Source organism: Xiphophorus hellerii, chromosome 15 (assembly GCF_003331165.1).
Source record: "Xiphophorus hellerii strain 12219 chromosome 15, Xiphophorus_hellerii-4.1, whole genome shotgun sequence".
Taxonomy (NCBI): Eukaryota; Metazoa; Chordata; class Actinopteri; order Cyprinodontiformes; family Poeciliidae; genus Xiphophorus; species Xiphophorus hellerii.
The window spans coordinates 5,522,268-5,536,819 of record NC_045686.1 but is presented as its reverse complement, the minus strand read 5'-3'; the positions used below and the strand labels follow the sequence as shown (position 1 = coordinate 5,536,819).

The 14,552-nt window shown below is 46.0% G+C and overlaps 1 protein-coding gene across 2 annotated transcripts in view; it reads left to right on the top strand.

Moving 5' to 3' along the window:
* Window positions 1–14,552, top strand: part of hivep2a (HIVEP zinc finger 2a) — a 74,707-nt gene that overhangs the window by 3,508 nt on the left and 56,647 nt on the right. For both annotated transcript variants that reach the window (XM_032584785.1, XM_032584783.1), the window contains exon 2: window positions 5,487–5,526. The gene's annotated coding sequence lies outside the window, so the exon portion shown is untranslated. The remainder of the gene's footprint in view (window positions 1–5,486; window positions 5,527–14,552) is intronic.

Genomic DNA, 14,552 nt, shown 5'->3' with positions numbered 1-14,552 from the left:
GGTCTGGATCTGGACCAAATTATGTCCAAATAATTTCTGCTGCGGTGTTTGCTTTGCTTTGAATGTTATTTTGAGTATTTCCCAGATCTTCACACTTAACCTCAGCAATAAATTAAAAATTAAACTTTGTTTATATTTTCTGATTTTGCTGAAAACTACGGTGGCCTGCAGGTGCAAACATGCTGCAAACTCCAAATGACAAAACAACAACAATGCAACAGAAAATCCGAAACTGAAAAAAACGAAAACGCTACAAACTCCAAAAACGTTTGTCCTCCACGCCACCAGGGGGCGTCGATCATCGTCAGACGCTCAGTAAAGACGGAACGTCTTGATCCTGTCGCAAAAGGCGATAAATCGATTAATCTCATGATAAATTAAAACAACCTCAGTCATTTCCATTTGCGTGATTTATGGTTTGTCTGCTCTGATAAAATTCTCCTCAGCAGGAAGCGCCGCCGGTTTCTGCGTCGCTTCCTGCTGGCGTTTACATCCAGCTCCTCTACGGCCGAGGATCCCCGCAGGCGGAGCTGCCAGCAGGCCTGATGACGGTAATCAGGTGTGGATCTGGGCCGGTTCTGATCTGGATCCAGGTCGGTTCTGTTTGGGATCCGGGCCGGTTCTGTTCGGGTCCAGAGTTTGACGGATGGAGGACGGACTCGTCTTTCAGCCTGAACGCTGCTGCTGCCAACATGTCGAGTTTTAAAGACGAAGCTAAATCCCTAAACCTTTGTGTAAAACCTGTGGAAGCTTAAGCTCCGCCCACAGTGCCACCAAAGTGGGCGGAGCCAAGAGCAGTGAGGGGCGTGGCCAGGTGTGCAGCGGCTGCTATAGTGACTTCTTTACCAAAACGCAACTAGCAACATTTGTAGCAACTTTTTTTAGAAAAGTGACAAAACTAGAAAGTTTCTTAAACATCAAAAACAATTAACAACAAACTTAGTGACTTTTTTAAAGTCAAAAAACAACCAGCAATAAATGTAGCAACTTTTCAAAACTAAAAACAAACTAATGACAAATCAGCAAGTGGCTAGCGATACAGCTAGCTACTTTTAAAAAAAATAAAGAGTGATTTGCGACAAGTTTGACTTTTTTATATGAAAAAGTTACTTATAATAAATGTAGCAACTTTTTAAAATTCAAAACCAACTTATGACAAATCAGCAGCAAAACGGTGACCAGCAATAAATCCAGCAACTTCTTCACCAAAGAGCAACCAGCCTTTCCTCTGTCCTGATATTTATTATCTTATTTTTCAGTTTCATTTTCTCCATTTAATCTTCTAAATGTTATTAAATCTGTATTTGTTTTGTTTTTAGGGAAAATGCTGAAGTTACATTTTGATTCTCTTTGTTGTGTAAAGACGTAAAAATATGAATCAAAACTTTGATGTTTTCTGTCACATAAATGGAAAATGTTTGAATAGAAAACAAAACCAGAAATAAAAATATGAAAATTAAATAGCAAAAAATGTATTATGAGATTAATAACACAAGGAAACGAAGTGACAGATTTTTCTTTATTTTATTTTATTTTTCTTTATTTCTTTATTTGTTTAAAGTAATTAAAATAATCCCAAAATATAAAACCTCACCAGATTTTCTGCCAATCTCAGTTATGTTGATGCAAATTAGAGAAGAACAAACTGAGGAAACTCACTAAGAATAAATATGAGCTCAAACCGTTTTCATCTGGATATTCAGCTGCTGTCCTCCAACATGGCCGACTGGAACGATGCTCTTATTTGATTTGTCGCTTTGGGTGTTTAAGTCAAACAGAGGTGAGACGTTGTCCCAGTCTGCCCAGTCCGCCCAGTTTGTTGCCATGGCAGCGGTCCAGACTCCTCGGGGCGGGTCGCCCGGACAAACAGCGCCGGCGTTTGCAGAGAGACCCTGCAGCGGCGCAAACATCTGGATTCAGCTGCTTCCATTTAACCCGGAGCAAACTGGGAGCGAACTGGGAGCGAACTGGGAGCAAACTGGGAGCGAACTGGGAGCAAACTGGGAGCGAACTGGGAGCAAACTGGGAGCGAACTGGGAGCAAACTGGGAACGAACTGGGAGCAAACTGGGAGCAAACTGGGAGCGAACTGGGAGCGAAATCCGGAGCAAACTGGGAACGAACTGGGAGCGAACTGGGAGCGAACTGGGAGCGGACTAGGAGCAAACTGGGAGCGAAACCCAGAGCAAACTGGGAAAAAACTGGGAGCGAAACCCGGAGCAAACTGGGAACGAACTGGGAGCAAACTGGGAATGAACTGGGAGAAAACTGGGAACGAACTGGGAGCAAACTGGGAGCAAAACCCGGAGCAACCTGGGAACGAACTGGGAGCGAACTGGGAGCGAACTGGGAACGAACTGGGAGCGGACTAGGAGCAAACTGGGAGCGAAACCCAGAGCAAACTGTGAACAAACTGGGAGCGAAACCCGGAGCAAACTGGGAGCGAACTGGGAACGAACTGGGAACGAACTGGGAGCAAACTTTGAATGAACTGGGAGCAAACTGGGAACGAACTGGGAGCAAACTGGGAGCGAAACCCGGAGCAACCTGGGAACGAACTGGGAGCGAACTGGGAACGAACTGGGAGCGAAACCCAGAGCAAACTGGGAACGAACTGGGAATGAACTGGGAGAAAACTGGGAACGAACTGGGAACGAACTGGGAGCAAACTTTGAATGAACTGGGAGCAAACTGGGAATGAACTGGGAGCAAACTGGGAGCGAAACCCGGAGCAAACTGGGAACGAACTGGGAGCAAACTTTGAATGAACTGGGAGCAAACTGGGAACGAACTGGGAGCAAACTGGGAGCGAAACCCAGAGCAAACTGGGAACGAACTGGGAGCAAACTGGGCGCGAAACCCGGAGCAAACTGGGAATAAACTGGGAGCGAACTGGGAACGAACTGGAAGCGAACTGGGAATGAACTGGGAGCAAACTGGGAGCGAACTGGGAACGAACTGGGAGCAATCTGGGAACGAACTGGGAGCAAACTGGGAGCGAAACCCGGAGCAACCTGGGAACGAACTGGGAGCGGAGTAGGAGCAAACTGGGAGCGAAACCCAGAGCAAACTGGGAACGAACTGGGAGCAAACTGGGAACGAACTGGAAGCGAACTGGGAGCGAAACCCGGAGCAACCTGGGAACGAACTGGGAGCGGAGTAGGAGCAAACTGGGAGCGAAACCCGGAGCAACCTGGGAACGAACTGGGAGCAATCTGGGAACGAACTGGGAGCAAACTGGGAGCGAAACCCGGAGCAACCTGGGAACGAACTGGGAGCGGAGTAGGAGCAAACTGGGAGCGAAACCCAGAGCAAACTGGGAACGAACTGGGAGCAAACTGGGAGCGAAACCCGGAGCAAACTGGGAACGAACTGGGAGCGGAGTAGGAGCAAACTGGGAGCGAAACCCAGAGCAAACTGGGAACGAACTGGGAGCAAACTGGGAGCGAAACCCGGAGCAAACTGGGAACGAACTGGGAGCAAACTGGGAGCGAACCCGGCCCGGCTGAAGCCAGGCGGAACGGTTCCTCCGGGTCCGTCAGTCCAGGTTCTCCTGCAGGAGGGAAGGAGATCAGGCTGGACGCAGGAAACATGAGCTGAGGATGATGAAGGTGTAGAAAACGAAGGAAACCTTTTCTGGCCTCGTTTCTCAGCCTCTGTGTTCAGCTTCCTGCCTCAGACGGTGGAGCTAATTCAGAGTTTTGTAACCAGGAAATCCCAAATGACTCAACCGACTCCAGGTTTTCCTCCTGCAGGATGCTGACTAAGGCTCCGCTGCGTCACGACCGGATCATCTTCAGAAACCCAAACCACTCCGTTCCTCAGCTTCCCAAACTTTCTCTCTGCTGCCTGTTGGTCTCTGGCTCAGCCATCCAGCTGGAGGGACGTTTCTCTGTTTCCGGGACGTTTCTCTGTTTCCGGGACGTTTCTCTGTTTCCGGGACGTTTCTCTGTTTCCGGACGTTTCTCTGTTTCCGGACGTTTCTCTGTTTCCGGACGTTTCTCTGTTTCCGGACGTTTCTCTGTTTCCGGACGTTTTTCTGTTTCCGGACGTTTCTCTGTTTCCGGACGTTTTTCTGTTTCCGGACGTTTCTCTGTTTCCGGACGTTTTTCTGTTTCCGGACGTTTCTCTGTTTCCGGACGTTTTTCTGTTTCCGGACGTTTCTCTGTTTCCGGGACGTTTTTCTGTTTCCGGACGTTTCTCTGTTTCCGGATGTTTCTCTGTTTCCAGACGTTTTTCTGTTTCCGGACGTTTCTCTGTTTCCGGGACGTTTCTCTGTTTCCGGACGTTTCTCTGTTTCCGGGACGTTTCTCTGTTTCCGGGACGTTTCTCTGTTTCCGGATGTTTCTCTGTTTCCAGACGTTTCTCTGTTTCCGGACGTTTCTCTGTTTCCGGGACGTTTCTCTGTCCGTTTGCTCCAACCTGTTACATATCTGACATCATAACTCATAACTGAACAAAGTTTCCTGATGCCGCGCCGCCAGCAGCAGCTTCCAGTGACTCACTGAGAATCTGCAGCCGCTATTTGGTGCCGACACTGAAAATGAAAACTACGAATCGATGCAACCCACGAATATGAAACCTGATCCAGAACTGCTGCGAAGTCTGAACTCTCATTTTCACTCAGGTTTTGCTTTGACACAGAACTGAAATGTTGCATGTTTGTGTCTCTGGATCATTTCATGTTCATAAGTGAAAAACTCTTTTGGTCACGAGGAAGTGAAAACCTGAAGGTTTGGAGTTTCTTCATTTCCATTTATTCCCAACAAGAAAACAGACAGAAAACTTCAAAGGATGAAACACGAGCAAAACAAACGGAAACAGAAAACGAGTCTCAGGAAGAGAAACTGAATCCCTCCATCTGCTGCAGACGACGGGGTCAGAGGTCACCCACACAACAACAAACACTGAAGATGTGATTTCAGATTTTTATCACCTGGGCCAAATAAACATAAACATAAATAATAATTGTGTTTTTAATGGTCATGCAGAGGCGGCCCCAGGCCCTCTGGGGCCCTGGGCTGAGTTCTGCTGGGGCCCGTTTCACACGGTTCGTTCTGGATCAACTTGTTTTACAGTTAATTAGAAACCCAGCGTTGAATTAAAATGTTATGATTCATATTGTTATTAATTCTCACTGATCTGTTGAGTGGAAATGAAATTCTTTAAACTGATGCTGGTTGAGTTCAAACTGTGCAGCCGCAAAGTCTGCTTCTGCCTCAGGCCGGCCCTGGCAGCCACAGACCAACCTTATTCCTCATCTGTGGCTTTTTCTCCGCCGCTCGTCTCAAACTAATTTACTGGATTAAAACGAGTCGCATGAAGAGCATCTGTAGCTCTGAGACAGATTGTGGTGAAACACTCTTATGCTAACAGTGGAGCTAGTTTCCATTTAGCTCTTTACCATTTAACGCTCAGTAACTAAATGTACTAATCATTGAGACTGTTTGGACAAACTGCTAACTTTGTTTCTTTCTGTGTTTTCAGACTCGGATGTTTGAGCTGCAGGACAAAACGGCTGCTGAAGGTAAGATCCTCAGTCACAGCAGGAAGACCTGCTGGCTGCTCGTCCTTCTGGTTCTTTGGGACGTTCTGGGAGCCAGAATCAGCTGATCCAGACGTCAGCAGGGTTTTGTTTTCTCTGAATGCCCAGGATAAAATCTGCTCTCTATTTCAAACCCACAGTTGGATTAAATCTGAGAAATGATGCCACGATTCGCCAGGAGAGAGAATGTTACAGGAGCTTTACCAACAGCCATGACTGGGATTTAAAATGGCAGATGCTTTAGTCAGACGAGGCGTTTATTTAACCGTTCGCTCGTTTTCTCCTGGCTGGTTGCCTTGACAACCGCCTGGCTTCGTTATCAGAGGTGTGACCACAGCTGAACGTGTAAATGACAAACCTTCCCTCTAAGATGGAAAGTTTTCCCAGCCATGCTCTGAATCCTTTAAGGAGCCGGTCACCGGGGCCTCTGGCCCCCGGCGCTTCGGCCCCCGGCGCTCTGGGCCCCGGCGCTTCGGCCCCCGGCGCTTCGGCCCCCGGCGCTCTGGGCCCCGGCGCTTCGGCCCCCGGCGCTCTGGGCCCCGGCGCTCTGGACCCCGACGCTCTGGGCCCCCGGCGCTTCGGCCCTCGGTGCTCCAGCAGTCCGCGCTGCGACGCTCCGGCCCCCGGTGTTCCCGCCGGGTTCCTGGCTGAGATGCTAGAAAAACTTTCCTGATGTGGAAAACATCTGGATGGTTCCTGTTACAGAAAGTGATGGGAAAACCTCCAGCTGTTTATTTTGTTTATCTGCATTAAAGCGGTGAAATTATTTTTCTTTCCATAATTTTAATCTAAAAATAAATTTTTTGGGTAAATTTGAAAACTATTGAATAATATTTAAAACGGTAGAATGTCAGACATTTATTACTCTGCTCTCAGTTATTAATGATTATATTTCTACGTTTTGGTCGGAGATTTCATTTGGAAAAGTTTTTCTTCTGCTTAAAACTGGTGATTTTGGAATCTTGTTATTTGTTTGTATGTTTTCTTTTCATTTCAGTCTTTTGCTCATAAATTGTTTAGTTTTCTGCCTTATGACGTCATTTAGACGTTAAGTCGATACTTTTAACTTTAAAGTATTTTAACGCAGCGCTACGTCTCTGGTAATAATAATAACTCATAAAGATGATCTGACCCTGCTGTTTAACCGGTTCGGTTGGTGAGGTGTGAACTCTAACTGACCTCTGACCTCTGACCTCTGGTCCTCCAAACCTCAGTCTGGGTTCGGTTTGAATGTGAACGCCAAGTGGACCAGAGACCGCTACAAAAGCAGGCAGTGGACTACAGCACAGGGCATTCTCGGTAAATCCAACCAAAGCTAACATGCTAGCCTAGCGCTAGCAGCAGAAATGGCTCCTGGTCTTCAGCCAAAGACTAAAGAGAAATCCTCCAACACTAAAATCTGACGCCTCCATCTTGTTTCCATCTGGTGAAGAAGGAAGTTGCTCTCAGTGTCTACAGAGGTTTTTGTGTGGTTTCCTTCAGTGGTTGTCGGTGCAGCGCCCCCACAGGCCAGGAGGGGAACAGGTTGCTCAAAGGATTTGGTTGGTTTGGACCTCAATCGAACCGAGTCTCCTGGACTATCAGGCGGAAAATCAACCAGAAGTGAAACCTGTCAGGTTCTGCTGCTTATGGGACTTTTAGTTTTATCCTGCTCAAACCAGGCGATGTTAAACAGAGCGAGGGTCTTCAGTTCAAACTGTACTCTGTATTCAGACTGACCCAAACTTCAATACGAGACAAATTGTTCAACTATGTAGTTATCCGACCACAAAGAACCAAAGCTGCAGTAAAAAGCAGGGCTGTTTTGGCAGTAAACTCTAGAAATGGGGCTGAACATCAAGATGCTGTTTTCTGGATCGTAAACAGCTCAGAACAACTCCGAACCCGTTAAATAAATAATCGGAATGAAACGGGAAAAACATAAGAAGCAGATGGAGACGCGGCTGCCATGGTAACCGCTGTTGGTCCGCTGAACACAAAACAAAAGTGGTGCGAACAAAATAATTAGACGGGTCTCTGCTGGGTTAACGGGCGGACAGGGAAATGACTGGGAACATTCACACGCTCGCTTCCTCTGGCAGCAGACACGCGTTCGCTCTGACGGAGATGGCAGAAAAAAGCCTTGAGGTGAAGAGGAAGTGTATGTGTCCTGTTGCCATGGCGACCACAGCTTGGTACAAGCGGTGCACGCTGCGCCCTTGACAGCATCGCATGAAGAGCGAGTGCAAGGCATAAAACCGGGAATTATGATCTGAAGTACTGATGAAGAGGAGCGTGTGTGTGTGTGTGTGTGTGTGTGTTCAGCCCCGGAGTGAGATAACAGAGCAGCAGACTTTGAATAGCACTGAGGGATGTGAATGTTGCCGAAACAGCAGCAGTTAGTTTGGTTCCCGTTTCCTCTAAGCAACCAGAGTCCACTGGCTCTTTGTTTGTGCATTCAAATGGGATGGAAAGCAGAGTGTGTGTGTGTGTGGGGGGGTGTGTGTGTGTGTGTGTGTGGGTGTGTGTGGGTGTGGGTGTGGGTGTGTGTGTGTGTGTGTGTGTGTGGGTGTGTGTGTGTGTGTGTGTGCATCGTGGTTCTGAGTACAGTGCGGTGCAATAAAGAGTTTTGGTTTTGCTTCCGTATCATTCCTCATGCAAATAACCTCCTTGCTGCTGCAGCCTGCTCACTTCCTGTTCACTTCCTGCTCACTTCCTGCTCATGCTCTGTAGGTGTGCATGCGAGGTGAAGCTGTGGATGAGTGTGTGCATTTCTGCATTTGCACATGCATTAGTCTGCTCATGTGTCAGACCTCTGACTCTCTGGCTGCATGAGAAGATCTTCATTTTTCTACCATTTTCCCAGAACAGTCCGACTTTAGATCCGTTTAAATCTTCGTTGGTCGTTCTTGTGGCTTTTTCAGGGTCTTTAAACTTTTGTTTTGACTTTAACATTTTTTCTCCAGTTTCTGGTTTCAGTCTTTCCGTCGTTTTTCTGTTTTCAGACGTTTTTCTGTTTTCAGACGTCAGGACTGAACTCCAGTCATGGACTTGAGTCTCATTTCAGTGTCAGTGTCTCTCAGGTTGGTTTGGCAACGTACGGTGTCCCTCAGGGGTCAGTTCTTGGCCCCCATATCTTCAGTCTTTTTGATCAGAGCCGCTCGTTTCAGCTCAAAGCATTTCAATGACGAAAACAGAAACGCTGCGTTACAGAGGAATAATGAAGAAAAGTTCAAATATGGACTAAAATCAATGATGATCTAAAACTAACTGAGGTTTTGATGTCCAAAGTGTGGCCCGGGGGCCGTTTGTGGCCCTTAGGCTGAGTTTGTTTGGCCCCAACTGCAGTTCAGTACAGATGTTATCCATCCATAGGTGGTGATATAAATGGAGAATTTTTATTTTTAATCAGGTTTATAATTTTCTCAAAATGGAAAATGTTAAATAAAACAAACCTTAGTAGAGATTAAATCAGCTTTTATTTAAACGATTAAACGTAGCGAGTGTTTAGAAAGAAAGACTCGTGTTCCTATAACTGGGAATTTTAAAATTAGATGCTTTTCTTCTGGATCAGTGATGAAAAATATCCATTTCTTAGCAACTCGTCTTTCATCTTTTTCCAAAATAATTTGACGTTTGGCAGATGATGCCGAATCAGAAACAGCATAAAAGCAGAAAAGTGATTATTGTTGTAATGAGAGTTGAGGTTTGAAGGTGTAGAAATCTTTTTCTCTTCTTTATTTTCTGTGTTTATTGTTCTGTCATGTTTTATATATCCCAGTGTTTCCCATTCTTCCCATCATTCCCAGTTCTTTTCCTGCTCCTGGTTTTAATCTCTTAACTTCTCGCTCTAGATCCGTTTTGCTCTCATGTTTCGACTTGCGGCTCCTTCGTCTCTCGCGGCCTTCCTCTTCCTCCCGTCCCGTCGAGGAACAGGTGGCGTGTCGCCCCGTGGCTTCCTGCCCTTCCTGCCCTTCCTCTGTAAACATGAGGGACGGAAGGAGGAGGAGGAGGAAGAGGAGGACGGGTCGGTTTGAAGCCTGTGATTTTTGGGGATGGAGAGGAAGAAAGAGAGAAGCAGGTGCCTGGATGTGAAGCACTCAGAGATAATCGCTACTCAGATATTTCTGACCCGACCAGCATGACATAATTTCCTGTCTTCACACAGGAAGCTGCTGGAGAGTCAGAGAAACTCGATGTCTCTCAGTTTCTTATATAAAAACCTGACGTTTACCTCAGCACTGCTGTTAGCCGCAGCTAAATGCTCCAGCTGCTCCTGAAATCTCTTCTCTCTGCAGCAGTTTAATCTTAATCCCACGATGCACTTTCTGCGTTTGACATATTTGTGAAAACGTCGGATTGAGGTTGTTCCTGCAGTCGCTCGGATTAGCTAGCTAACCCCAGATGCAGAGCTTTAGGAGCGATTAGCTCCACGCTAGCTCACTCTCAGAGCATTAAATCTTAAGGCTAGCGCAGCTGGCTAGCATCTCGTGCTTCCTGTCAGTCAAGGGAGATGGGATTAGCACATGCTAACGGCGTTAGCGCCTTCAGACGGTGGAAATAAATCTGCTGTGAAGCAGAGATGACTGATGCAGGACGGTTTTAGGTTTTCATGTTTAAAATGTAACTTTTTAAGGTTTTTATTAACGCTGTCCATCAATTAAAAAATAAGTTTAACTTTGAAGTATGAAATATAAATCTGCACCCTCCTCCTGTCGCCTCCAAACTGTTAAAATGAAACAGATTATGGGATGTTGTGGTGGAGCAGCGGTGGAGCACAACCCACATCAGGAGGCCTCAGTCCTCTGCGCGGCCGTCGCAGGTTCGATTCCCGGCCTGGTGACCTTTGTCTTCCCTCTCGTTACCTACTTTCCTCTCATTGCACTTTCAAATAACAGAAACTATGATCTTGGAACTGGAGCAAAAAAAACAAAAGATTCTGTGACAGGAATCAGGTGAAGCTAACAGAAGCTAACGCCACATCCAGGGAACAGAAGATGTTTGATCTCCCCGCCCCTTACTGATGGCGCCCTGGACAGATGCCCATATCAAAACCTTTATTATTTCAAACCAAACATTCTCAGTTTTCCAGGTTTTATATTCAGGAAGGTTTAAAGGAAACTCATTGATTTAAATATTCTTTAAATCTCCGTTCATTTCCTGGGAAATGAGGTCAAAGTTCAAACTCTTACACAGAGATGTGACACGCGGGCGGCAACGCAAATTTTGTTGCTGTCAACTTTCACCTTTAGCTGTCCTTCAATCCCGACTAAAACTTTTGTTACTTGATAAATTTTTACTCAACGTTGAGATTTTCTTGTCATTTTTTTCTTCTCTCTCTGAGTGTCTCTTTTCCTCCGTTTTTCATCCTCTTGTCCTGTTTTCCAGCTCCTCCGTCCTTTCAGCCGCTCCTTCCTCCTGTTTTTTCCTTCGCTCGCTCTCATCCCTCCTCTCTGGATTCAATCCTTCCTCTGATTTCTCCTCCAGTCTCGTTTCCCGACTCGTTTCGCTTCATTCTTTCGTTTTTGCTTTTCCTGTTACGTTCCTTTCTAAAAGACGACTGAGGACAATAAAAAAGTAAAAATATTTGTTAATGGTTACAGATATTATCTTGGAAACAAACTAACCAATCAAAAGTTTAAGGGATTCATCATTTTGAAATGATAAAGAAATCAGTTTTTTTTAAAGCTTTATCTGAATTTTTCTGTAATGTGGACTCCTAAATGTTTGTAATTTAAATTATATAAAGTTAAATTTAAGTTCATAAACTAGTTAGTGTTATAAACCTGCAGCAAATATTCAGTAAACAAAACTGAAATGTCCTGCAGTTCAAAACAAATGAAATTTCCCCATTTTTATCATTTCTGTGTAATTTCTCTCCTTCACTCTTATTGCTTGTATTTTCTGTCATCTTTAATTTCATCCCAGAAAACCAAAATAAACCTCAGATACAATCAATAAAACAAATAAACTCCGTTTGTCTCTGCTGTCGTTGCTCTTTGACTCGGTTTCCAGTTGCAGCCTTTCATCTGCAGCAGCGTGAGGTGAAATCAGGAGTCGCTCTGATGTGTCGGCTGTTTGTTTTCAGAGTGTGAAGCCGGCGTGTTTTCCAGGCAGCGAGTCGCTGACAGGATGACAAGTCGCTGAGAAGAAGCCGCTCCGCCAGGGAGGATCAGACGCAGCCGTCAGTCGCTCTGCGTTTTCATGTCGGACCACCTTAATGTCAGCAGTAATCGCTGTCCACCATATAATTCCCGGCGGGTTTTAAGAACAAAGTTGACTTGAGGGATGCCAGAAATATCTATGCAAATGTATGCAGATGAGTTTGGCTTTCAGGAAATGGAAATGCAGTAAAGCTCCTTCATGGAGTGAGAGATTCTTGGCATCAAAGTGAAACAAGTTTCAGGAAACGTGGGATAACAGAGAATGATCTTAAGGCGGTTCGCTTCAGAAAACCCTGCAGCGGAGCGCAGAACCGCAGAACTGGAGAACCGCAGAACCGGAGAACTGGAGAACCGCAGAACTGGAGAACTGGAGAACTGCAGAACCGCAGGACTGGAGAACTGGAGAACCGCAGAACTGGAGAACTGGAGAACCGCAGAACTGGAGAACTGGAGAACCGCAGCGCTGCAGCTGGAAGACGAACTAAAGTTCAACTGGGAATAATAAAACCACAATGGATGAACAGATGATATTTATTTTAGTTTTAACCTTTTAGTTGCTGCTTCTGGCAGCAGAATCTCCCTGCTGGGATAAAAACTGATTTAGTTTACGTCGCGTTGGGACTCATTGGGACTCGTTGACACTCGTACCGTGGATGAACCTGTAATCCAGGGTAAGGCCGTTAACCCAGTCCGTTATTAAATTCAGATCATCCAGGATCGGTTTCGGTCCATCTGGGCTCTCAGAGTTTGCTGCTAAGATAAGAGTTCAGGTCCGGACGATGCTACTGGAGTTTCTGTACATTCATCAGGTTCTGGCTGGTAACCTTTGACCCCCAGGTGCCCCACTCTCACCAAAAGAACCCAAATAACCTACATTTCCTCAAATGCAGGAAACACACTGGGCTTCTGCTGCTTTTTGCTGAGCTGCAGCATCAAATATGCATCACATTATATAAGCCAGGCTGTGATGTAACAGGCCGGCCCGCCGTCGGCCCACTGAGGGTTTTATGCTCAGGACTAATGAAGCCACCTTTGCAGGAGCAGAGAAGGAGCTAAATATAACTCGGCTCAGAGAAACGGCAACTTGGTTGGAAATGTTTCACTTTTCTATGTTTACATATTTCAGTTTCCGTCAAAGCACACAGAACCCGTCTCCTTCCAGAACCATCAGACGGTTGGACCACGTGACTGTCCACAGACATCTACGTGATATTTAGATCTGTCATTTAGTGGTTTAGCACTTTTGCTACATTTAGCACACTTAGCTTCTCCTAAATTAATTTTTGTAGATAAATTCACAAGCGCTAGTTTGTTTGGCTGCAGTGCTATGCAAAATGCTGCTAATGTGCCGTTAACGCTATTTCTTTCATTTAGCATTTTAGCATCTTTGCTAATTTTAAAACTGCTTAGCGCACTTAGCTTCCCATAAATTATGTTTTCAGAATCAATTGTAAAGCACTAGTTTGCTTGCCTGCAGCGATGAGAATCCTTCCGCTAGTCCGCTAATGCATTAGTAGCAGATCTAATCTTTCATTTAGCAGTTTAGCGGATTTGCTACCTTTAAAAATGTTTAACGCACTAAGATTCCCTTAAATTAATTTTTCTAGATAAATTCTAAAGCGTTTATTTACTTGGCTGCAATGGTGGGAACACTTCTGCTAATCCGCTAATGAGCTCAAAACAGAGCTAGTTTTATATTTAGCACTCTAGTTTTTTGCTAACTTGGAAAAAGTTTAGCATGGTTAGCTACCGAGACTACAGCGCAGGGCATTCTGGGCAAATACAACCTAAGCTAATGTGCTAGCCTAGCGCTAGCTGCAGAAATGGCTCCTGGTCTTCAGCCAAAGACTAAAAAGAAATCCTCCAACAGCTAAAATCCGACGCCTCCATCTTGTTTCCATCTGGTGAAGAAGGAAGTTGCTCTCAGTGTCTTCAGAGGCTTTTTGTCGTTTCCTTCAGTGGTTCTTGGTGCAGCGCCCCCACAGGCCAGGAGGGGAACAGGTTGCTCAAAGGGTTTGGTTGGTTTCAGCAACTGAAAACGGAGCAGATGTTGAAGTTTTGGTCGAACAGAGTCTACCGGATCATCAGGTGGAAAAACAGCCATAAATCTGCTGCTCCGTCTTAAAGTCCAGAGACTCGGATGGTCAGTCCATCTGATTCGCCCTGAGGGATGAGCAGCAGCCGGCCTCTCTGCCCAGCGCTGGAATCCACGGCTCTGACATTTCTGCCCACCGCAAACCCACGGGGAGCCTCGGGCCGGCTGGGGGAGAGATGGAGATAAATTACAGTGTTTGGGTTTCATGAGGAGAGCAGAAACAGTTCCTGGGAGTGTTAGCGGGTTCATGTCTGTCCCCGTATGCGCAGAGACACGCAACCACATGACAGACAAAATGTCGAGAAAGTTTCTTCGAAAGGGTTGAGCGCAGTTTGTTGCACAATTCAGCAGAAAAGTCGCATTTGTGTGTAAATATTTGAAGACAAGTGACAGATAAAAGTGACAGAGTGAGACATCAACAGGAACGCTGCCCTTGTGATGACATTGGTGTAAAGTACATCGAGAGAACACACACACACACACACCCATACACACACACATTCCCCACCCCCTGTGTTCTCAGGCTCATAATGAGATTGCGTAACAGTTAAACTCTTCCCCGCGTTGCTAATATCGATTAGCTTCCTCCCTCTGACGTGCAGCAGACTCTCAGGGCTGCCAGCCATCAGCTGCAGATCAATCAGGCCTTAATGAGATAAACGAGCTCACTAATTAGTTAACGAGCGGCTGACTGACTGACACAGAAAGCCGCTCTGGCAGCTCCTTCCCTTCCGCTGAGAGGGAGAAACACCAGGAGTCAAAAATATTCA